The sequence below is a fragment of the Martes martes genome, assembly GCF_963455335.1.
Source record: "Martes martes genome assembly, chromosome: 14".
NCBI lineage: Eukaryota > Metazoa > Chordata > Mammalia > Carnivora > Mustelidae > Martes > Martes martes.
The window spans coordinates 33,297,852-33,307,372 of NC_137902.1; positions in this window are offsets into that span (position 1 = coordinate 33,297,852).

Sequence of the window (9,521 nt, forward strand, 5' to 3'; positions counted from 1 at the left end):
TAACTATGGGATGCCTGGGTGTCTCAGTTGGTTGGGCAGCTGCCTTCGGCTCGGGTCATGATCCCAGTGTCCTGGGATTGAGTCCGACATTGGGCTTCTTGCTTGGCGGGGAGCCTGCTTCTCCCTCTGCCTCTGTCTGCCAGTGCTCACTCTCTCTCTCTCTCTCTCTCTCTGACAAATAAATAAATAAAATCTTTAAAAAAAATAAAATAAAATATATAATTAACTCATATAATATTCTATATAATTGTATTATATATATTTGAGTTATATATTAATTCTTCTCAACAGATTTGCATAAGCACTATTATTACCCCGTCTTACAGATAAGGAAACCGTGTGACAATGGTGTGTCAGAACCAAGGACAAGAGGGAGAGGGTCAGTGGGCTCGTAAGGTGCTTGGAACTGTTTACCTGCCCCTTTTGATTGCTCTTCATTCATTGGTTCAACGTGTACTTCTTCATACTCTGTTATGCATGAGGCATTGGGGAACGCAAGGACACATAAGTCTCTGTCTTCAGCCAATGGAATGAATACGGAGATTATAAGATGGTAGATAGCTCACTCTTCCTTCTTTGTTCTCGCTTTGCTTCTTGGGGATGCAGCAGTAGAATTGTGGATACAGATAGATCTGAGTTCAAATTCTGACATTGCCCCCTACAGGCTGGGGATCATGGTCAGTCACTTAGCCTCTGTCTCAATATCTTTGTGTGAAATCAGATTAATGTTGACTTCACAGGCTTTTGCCAACGGCTGGATGAAATCACGTCAATGAAAACGTTTTATCAACTCTAGTCTTTTACAAGTATGAGGGGTTCTTTTGCTGTTCTAGTTGTGTTTACTAAATTGAAATCAACCCTTCATCCCCAGCAAGCTCCTTTTTTTAAAAATTTTTTAAAGATTTCATTTATTTATTTGAGAGAGAGACAGAGAGAGTACATGCTGGGGGAGAGACAGAGGGAGACAGAGAAGCAGATTCCCTGCTGAACGGGGAGCTTGCTCTCAGGACCCTGAGATCATGACTTGAGCCAAAGTCAGAAGCTTAAACGCTGAACCGACTGAGCCAGCCAGGCACCCCTTCTCCAGCTGACTCTTCTCTCTGATTCTTTCCCCTTTGTAATTCCCTTTAAGAGGATAAAAGTAAAGGTAGCCAAGATTCGTTTTAATCTGGTATGGTACAACAGGCAGACATGGGAATGACTGTCATGAAGGAAGAAGTTGCTGTACCCGGCCCTGGAGTGTGAAACAGGAGGCAGGGCACGCCGTGCAGGAAGCCCACATGAGGAAGCACTAGGGACCTTCGGGAAGTCATTAAGGGAAAATGTAGACAAGAGACTTTCTTGTGCTAATTTGAATAATCACAGTGGGCTTTGGGACATGGGTGCTGCCCCCCATTATCGGGTATCTCCTTCTGGGATGATTAGGGCAGGTGGACATTGGCTCAGAGTAGGAGAGCCCAGTAGAGGCGATGGCTGGGGAGATGGACTCTGCCTTGATTGGTTCACATATGACAGATATTCTCACAGATGAGTCATTTACTATTTCTAGGAACTGGTTGACTCTGGCCGGCACAGTCCCTCCAGTGTCAGGAAGGCCCCAGATGTCAAACCATCAGAGTATAGAAAATGAGATGTGTTTGATGCACCCTTCCAAACACTCCTCACCCTTCCAAACAACTGGCTGGGATCTAAAACAACTAAGACCAGTGTGGAAGCCTGGGGAACCACCCCACTAAGAGTGGGCTAGGGTTAGGGTTAGGGGTCTGTAAGGAAGGGAGCAGGAGGGGCAGTGAATCCAGTGGGATTTTGGCTCTCGCACTCTTTACTGTACCAAGGTTCCAAGCCCATCACAGAGTGAAACCCAGGTGAATGGGATGAAACGCAGCAAGTTGTACTTCTTTAAAAAGCCTCCTTGAAGGCAGGATCTGCAATTAATGTATCTTTCTAGTCCCTGGATTGAAGAAGGTGATGATGGTGCCGCTGTTGCTGACAGATAACACTTAGCAGGTGCTTACAGTGTGCCGGGTGCTGGTGTGGGGGCTTGGGAGCCATTACCCCATTTAATCGTAACACAGTTTGGCTACTGTTGACTCCTGATTTATAAATGAGGAAACTGAGGCACAGAGGCCAGGCAGCTTGTCCAAGATAAGAGGTCCACCTGACTTGAAACAGAGACATCCACACTCTTCCTCACTCCACAGCGCTATCTCCTTGCTGCAGAGTGGTTTCCTGGAACAAAGGTAACCCCACCTTACTCACACAAGGACGGGCAGGAACTGCAGGTACGGAACCTCTGCGAGTGATGGGTTTTGGGCCCTTGTGCTGGTCTGGCCGTGTACCCAGGACTGATCCGTTGGAGAAGTGGTGGCACAGGGAAAGTTTGTCTCTGAGACGTGTTAGAAAGAGAAGGGGCCAAGATCTGGTTCTATCTGGGATGAGCTGTAGGACCTCGTGTATAGCTCTTGACATCGAGGCTTTGCTTTTCAAAGGAAGTGCTGGGGCTGGGTGAGATCTAAGGATTCTGTACATGTGAACGGCCTCTGCCAGGAGTCCTGCTGGAGAGAAGGTTATTGGAAAGGCGGGGAGAGTGTTGAGCAGGTTCTTGAATGTACAACAACAAGTTACTGGTAGCTCTTTGGGTGCCCTGAGGAGTTGTGCTAACATTGGCCTAGTTGCCTCCTGCTTCACCATGGCTGCAGCCACCGGACTGGAGATGCCAACATCCTGAAGCTCTTGGAACCTCTGCACACAACGAGCAATTGTCCTGCCCCGAAGCTCTTAGCGTTCCCGCTGAGAAGGAATAAAAGAAGTTCTCATAGTGGGAACATAAAAATCTTCCTTGTGTATTTTTCTGAACATTAATCAATAATCCATTAACCCAGGGAAGCTGAATGCTCTACACACAGAATCCAAAACAAACTGACAGATATCCTCTGGCAAGAACTGTGGAAGGGCTGCGTGGCCGTGGACAGGCACTTTGTTTCCTCAGGTCTCAGTTTCTTCATCTTTCTAACACTAACGTTCTAGAACTTCCAAACTTTTCTCCTCAGGCAGGAGAAATACCTTGTCAAAACAGAAGCTTGAAAAGACTTTGTTTTCTTCATTTTGTGTATAGTACGTGCACGTACCACAGTTAAACAAAATGCCTATGGCAGCGTTTATTTTATTTTTTTTTAAAGATTTTACTTATTTATTTGAGAGAGAGAGAATGAAAACAAGAGACGGAGCATGAGTGGAGGGGGAGTGGAGAGGGAGGGGGAAAAGCAGACTCCCCGTTGAGCAGGAAGCCTGATGTGGGGCTCGATCCTAGGATCCCAAGATCATGACCTGACTCAAAAGCAGACGCTTAACTGACTCAGCCACCCAGGCACCCCACACATGGTGAAGTTTAAATCAAAATACAAAAGCATACTTTACCGAGTATTTTGACTGTAGTTAACAATACCATACTGCATATTTGAAAGTCGCTGGGAGAGTATATCTTAAAAGTTCTCATCCCAAGGAAAAAAAAACTCTTGTGGCTATATATGGTGACAGGTGTAGATTACATAGATTAATTGTGGTGATCATTTTGCAAAACTATATACAAATGTCATTATGTTGTATGCAGGAAATTAATGTACTATTCTAGGTCAATTGTACCTTAATTTTTAAAAAGTGTACAGAAGCAAATGATCCAAGAATATTTTTAATAAAGTCTGATTTTAGCTATTTAACATTTTCTCTAGAAGTGTATTTGAATATTTCAGAGTGAAACACCAAAAATGCAGGGAAGTTCTCGGTAGACTGCCCTTCTTACCGGCTAGACTTGAATAGCAAATAAAAGAAGGTTGTTAGTGAATAAAGCAAGCATAATTCTCCGTCATGAGCAAGATGAATGAAATTGAGCCAGAAATGTGATTTGGGGTGGTTCTAAGGGAAAGCAATGCCTCTGAGAGGCGTTGCCCTAGGGAGGACTTGTTTATTGGAATATAAAGCTGAAAATATGATTATTCTCCTTTCTTCTTCACTCCCTCGGTAGTTATTAACAGTCATTTTTTTCCTTAAAGGAGACACTTCTTCACCATTTCAAGGAGACCATTAAGTGCTTTTTTGTTTGGTTGTTTTGGTTCAAGATTCTGAAATTGAAGGCGAAAAATGCAACTAGACTGTTCGTGCTTTGGAAATGTGAACATCATGAAGCTGGATTTCGAGCTTGTTGCTTTTGCCTTATCCCTTTAGAAAGGCCCTGTTTTGTTTTGTTTGGCTTTGTACTCTCGTTCTGGAAGAACTGAGAGCTTTCCATTGCTGCCCGTGACTTGTGGCCTGTACTACACTCATTAAGTTGCCGTAGGAATGATGATCCCAGAAGCTTGGAATTTAACCCCAGAACATGGCAAGGGAATGACGGAACTGGTTATGACCACAGGATTAGTGCCCTGCTGATCTGGAGCAGGGAGAAACATCGGCAGCAGGGGAGCCTCGGGCTTCTGCACCAGCCCCTCTCCTGGCCACACGCTTGGCACTGCCCAGACCGCTCCCAATGGTGGAGCCAGGGAGATGGAAAACCAGCACTTACTGGACCAATTGATCATCTTACCTGCCCTGCGTGCCAGGCATTATCATCCTCACCCTGCAGATGAGGAAACACAAGCTCCCAGAAGTTCAGTGACTTGCCCAAGGCCATTTAGTTTGGCTTCACACTGACTCCTGTCATCTTCTTCCAAGATGTTTATCATAGGATTCTTTAGTTTTGATGTATATGAAATTATGGGCAGTTCTAGAGTCCTTGTCCATGTGAGGCAAACACTGTGTAAGATGTCTGTAGAGTGTATGGCATTTGGGTCATGGAAATGAGTGAGGTTGATCCAGCCCTGGCTCTGGAGGCTCTCAGGGGAAGCCTGGGGGAGCCCTTGGGTCATCCCAATCTAGTAGGATGCAGTCTAGTGTGGTGGTTATGGCTCACCTCCTGGTGTTGACATTTACTGGCTGCATGACCTTGGGAAAATGTTTAAACTTCCTTATCCTCAGTTTTCTCACCTATAAAATGGAGATACTAGTACTCATCTCACAGGATCTTTATGAAGAGGAATAGAGATAACTATGTGCCTGCTTAACACACAGCAAGCTCTTATCATTTGGATCTGTCTCTCAGTTTCCAAGGTACCCTTATGAGAGCATCCCTCCTGAAGCTGTCAGAATGAGTGAGGGGAGGGGGCGCCTGGGTGCCTCAGTGGGTTAAGCAGCTGCCTTTGGCTCAGGTCATGATCCCAGGGTCTTGGGATGGAGCTGTGCGTTGGGCTCCCTGCTCAATGGAGAGCCTGCTTCCCCCTCTCCCTCTGCCTGCCACTCTGCCTACTTGTGCTCTCTGTCTGTCAAATCAATCAATCAATCAATCAATCTTAAAAAAAAAAAAAAAAAGAATGAGTGAGGGGAGAAATCATGCCTGGCCATGGGGGAGGACAGCCTGGAATGGCTGCCTTCCCGACCCAGGCTCTACCCTCAACCCCAGGCCTCTGTGATGGGTGCCCTCCATCTAGTCTGAGAGTAAATCAGAGGATCCTGAAGAAACACAGTCCAGTGATGGCCTTACTTCCTATCCCCACTCTAGAGAGCAGCCAGATTTCAGAGGGGCTCTCATATGATGTCATCAACTCTCTGAGACGATTGTTCAGGTTTTTCTAGGAAAACCCCACTTTCCCCTTTTGTCACTTTTCTTATTTATTTATTTATTTATTTGACAGTCAGAGATCACAAGTAGGCAGAGAGGCAGGCAGAGAGAGAGGGGGAAGCAGGCTCCCTGCTGAGCAGAGAGCCCGATGTGGGGCTGGATCCCAGAACCCTGGGATCATGACCTGAGCCAAAGGCAGAGGCTTTAACCCACTGAGCCACTCAGGTACCCCGGACATGGGCCCTCCTTAAGGGGACTGTTGATTATCTGATATTTTACTATAATCATGCCACTCAGATTAGAACTAAGTAAATGCTGGATTTTTTTTTTTTTAACTATGAACAACTGAATCTTATTCTTACTCAGCGTAATTATCTAAGTTCATTCATTCAACAAATGTGTGCTAAGTGTGATTTCTAGGTGAGGCACAGCCCAGCACTGGACGTTCAGTACAGGGCAAGACCCACAGAGTTCTGCCTTCGAGCATCACATAGTCTAGAGGAGGGGTCAAGAATTAAATAAGAGGAAGCACTTGGGGGGCAAAGGCAGTGTCAGGGGAGAGTCAGGTCAGTGAAGCTGTGATAATAGCACAGAGTCTCGACTGAGGTGTCAGGAAAGTTTAAACTAAACTCAGAGGGCTCCATTTCTGTTTTGGTCCATCCTGTCAGCCTCCCCAAGGTCCCCAGATTCCTTGTGGGTGTCAGGTGGCTCTCTACTGAGAGAGTTCCACTGTAGTGCATGTGTCCCTCTGCTCCCAAAGATCTGAGAAAACTCCTCAATCCTTGGCCTCTGAATCCTCCCCACAATGGCCAAGGCTTCTGAGAGATTGTTTCTAGGGTAAACCAGGGAACACAGACCATAATGTGAAACAAGAGAAAAATACGAGAGGAAAAGGTTTTCATGCCTCTGTTAGGAAAGGAAAATATTTCTCTTCTAATCTCTTAGATTTTCTACCTGAGCCCTGAAAAATAAACTGGCAAAAGGCAGATTAATAAGAGTTTTTAAAAAAAAAAAACACAGAATTTAATTATATACTTAGCACAGGACTTCACAAAGAAACATGACTTAAGGAGGTGTTAGAATTTGGGGCTCAGGTATCACCTTAACAAATGCTGACACTGTCTGGAAAAGAGGCTAGACAAAGGAAAATGGGTTTGGGGCTTCAGGGATGTGGATAAGTTATAAGAGGAAACAGATGGTAAATAAGAGTTGTTTAGGGGCACTTGGGTGGCTCAGTCAGTTAGGTGTCTGCCTTTGGCTCAGGTCATGATCCTGGGGTCCTGGAATCAAGCCCCTATATAGCTCAGCAGGGTGCCTACTTCTCCCTCTCCCTTCCTTGTGCATGCTCTCTCTGTCTGTCTGTCTCTCTCTCTTTGGCTTTCTACTCAAATAAATAAATAAATTTTTTTTTTTTTTAAAGAGGTTTAGTGAGATTTGTTATATAGATAAGAGTCCTCTTGGGTGGTAAGAATTGTCCCAGAACATTTCTTTCTCTGGTACTGGAGAGGTAGGCACATTCACAAGTGAAAATTTATATTACATTTACAAAGGGAAATGTGTCCCCTGCATTTAGACAGGAAGGGAAAGGGCAAAAAGATAATTCTTTTCAGCTCAAAACAAACCTTATTCTAAAGTGGTATATTTTGGGGTGACATACTCTGATCTCTTTCACTGGGCCCTGTGTGGGTATTAAGCACTGTGCTGAAAACTTTTCATATATATTTCCTTCCATCGTTTTATTCCTCATTACAACTCTGTGAGGCCAGTGTTCTTAGGCCCATTTTTCAGGTCAGGGAACTGAAACACCTTGCTCCTGAAAAGGGGTATTTGAAAATAATTAAGAACTGGGACCCTTGGTAGGAATAGTATGTCCTCCTCACCTGGGAATATGGGTCCCAGGAAGAGCTCCATCAGCATGAACTGAGTAGAGCAGAGAGGGAAGGTGTGAAGACAGGAGTAAGGGGAGGAGGGAAGCCCCTCAGTTGGTCTCTCCTAACTTATCAGGACCCATGCAGGCTCTCCTCCCACCAACCCCAGTCACAGTCCAGCTGCCTGCACCCTCCTCTCTTGTACCTGCCTGCTCCCAGGAATATGGGGGGCTTGGTGGCTGGTTTCCATCACTCTCTCTGGTCCCTAAAATCCTGATCCTTAGGCACTTGACAAAATACAAGGAATACTTTACAGTATTAGCCTTAAACATCAATGTTCAAAAAACAATAGTCTATTAGCAGCAGCAGAATTTGGTTCCCTCTACAGGCAGAGTAAACCTGAAGCAAAATGTAAAGTTGGTTTTCATCCTTTTTTGTATTCCTTTTCTCCTTCCCACCTGGCCATCAGGGCCCTTCAACCTGGGTTTGCTATTCTATCTCCCTGTCTCAGCTACTAGGAAATTATCTGATAGGATACGATGTATGAATGACACTAAGTGGTTCCTCTAAGGCCGTTTGTATCAAAATAGGGCACAGCTGCTTTAAGCTAGTGGATTTTAGACTGCATTTTTTGGACTGTGCATCGAATTCCCTAAACCTTTTCTCTCCCTGCCTCTCCTCCCCATAAATACACTTTGACCAGAACAACTCCACATGTTCACTAAGATTCAGGGTCCCACTGAATTTCATTTGAATGATCAGTTACTTAGGAGATGCACTGAGCCCAAAGAAATGAAGTTTTAAAAATGGCAGAGGCAATTGTGCTGTCAAGAACTCCGAAGCTACTAAACACATTAAGGGTCCCCATTCTGCTCTTTCCAGCTGTGCAATCTTGTGCACATCACTTGATTTCATGGAGCCGTGGGGCCCACACTTATACCCCGACCTTGTTGGAGAGTTGAGAGCAGTAAGAGAGATCCTGTAAAGGGACATGTATTTGTGAAAGGTTGCTGTGAACCATTTTTCAGGCATTGCCAGCATGCGATGGAGGAGAAGTTTGGGGGCCACGGGGGAACCCCTGAACTCCTCAAATTATACTGATTAAGTGGCCACCTAGTCACATGACTATTGATTTAACTCTTAGTGTAGGAACACTGGCTTCCTCATTAACTTAAACTCCTTGCATTTGTCAAAATTCCTTTTGCCGCCCATCTGGTTCTCCAGTGTCTAATCAAAATTTGGAAGTTTTGTGAAAACTCAGCAGGAACACTTTTTATGGAATGTTTTCTCCAGGGGAGCAGATTGTGCTGACCCTCTGGGTTAGTCCTCAAACGAATTCAGCTCTCGGCCCTGTAGCCCTCATGCGGAAAGGCAAGGAAAGCAGAGCTGAGCTGTGGGGAACAGTGCCAATTGGACTGCCTCATGCTTCTGACTCATTAGCATGTCAACAGAAGCATCTCCTCTCTCCCCATATTTTTTGCAAGGAAATGTTATTAGTGAAGCAAGGTCCAGGCAGAAGTATTGCACTGACATGTGATCAGGCTTAAAGACAAAGCAGAGATTGACATCCACATATGCCTTGGTCACTGGATCAAAAAGGAAAAAATAACATTAGAAAAAAATGGGAAAGGAAAGTCTAGGTTCCCAAAGCGCAAATATCACATAATAATAGATAACTATTACCTACTAAACCTTTGCTGTTCTTGACATTGTGCTTCTACAGAAATTAACTTGTTGAATCTATGATTGCTGTAAAGTCAGGGTAGGCTAACGGCCATCACAAAAATTCCCCAAATCTCAGTGACTTCATAGAGTAGAGGCTGACTGCTTACTCACAGCCCACCCTCCTCAGGACCTTGGAGTCCTCCACTGGACTCTGCCTCCCAGCAGCAGATGAGGGGAGAGGGAGAGAGTGCAGGCGGGGAGGTTCTGGAGCAAGGTTTTCTTCAGGTCTAGCCCTGGATGTGGTGTGTATCACTTCGGCCCGCATTCCATTGGTCTGA